Raw genomic sequence first — 599 nt, 5'->3', positions numbered from 1 at the left:
GGCATCAGTCTGACTCGGGACTCAGGAGAGCAGGACCTTTTATACGACTCAGCTGTGAAGACAAGAAGGAAGGACTGCTGCGGGGACTTGGACCCGGACCAGAGTCACATTTCTTTTGGGACATTGCCAAAGAGACTATTGAAAACATTTTTTGACATCCTCAAAGATTATTTTATTATCCTAATATTATCACAGTATAAACTGCTTTTTTATTGGTAATAATGTTCACAAACTTGTCCTTTGTGTTTACACTGTTTGTTGAGGAGGAGCAGTTCAAGATATTATTACATGCTTCCTGCTGTTTTACTTATTCCAAAGCCTTTGACCTTTCACTCGATCCCTACCTGGGAGGTCATGGTGGAAAATCGTCCTATTCCCTGTAGAAATGTTTCTGTTTCCTTAAATAGCTGCTCGGTGGAAACTGTGGTCAGGGATGGAGGAGGACACAATAACACATCTGGTCTGAGGAACGTCTTGTTGTAGGTTTCTGTAGGGATTCGGAAGATAAGGAGAGAAAAGTTAAGAAAGATTCACCAAGTTAAATTTGAGTTTAATTAATCTTTTTTTTTGTTTGTTTTTTATTTGACTAAGTTCAACTC

Source organism: Austrofundulus limnaeus, unplaced genomic scaffold (genome assembly GCF_001266775.1).
Source record: "Austrofundulus limnaeus strain Quisiro unplaced genomic scaffold, Austrofundulus_limnaeus-1.0 Scaffold177, whole genome shotgun sequence".
In the NCBI taxonomy this organism is placed as follows: domain Eukaryota; kingdom Metazoa; phylum Chordata; class Actinopteri; order Cyprinodontiformes; family Rivulidae; genus Austrofundulus; species Austrofundulus limnaeus.
The sequence above is the reverse complement of the archived record's forward strand: the minus strand, read 5'-3'. Positions refer to the sequence as shown.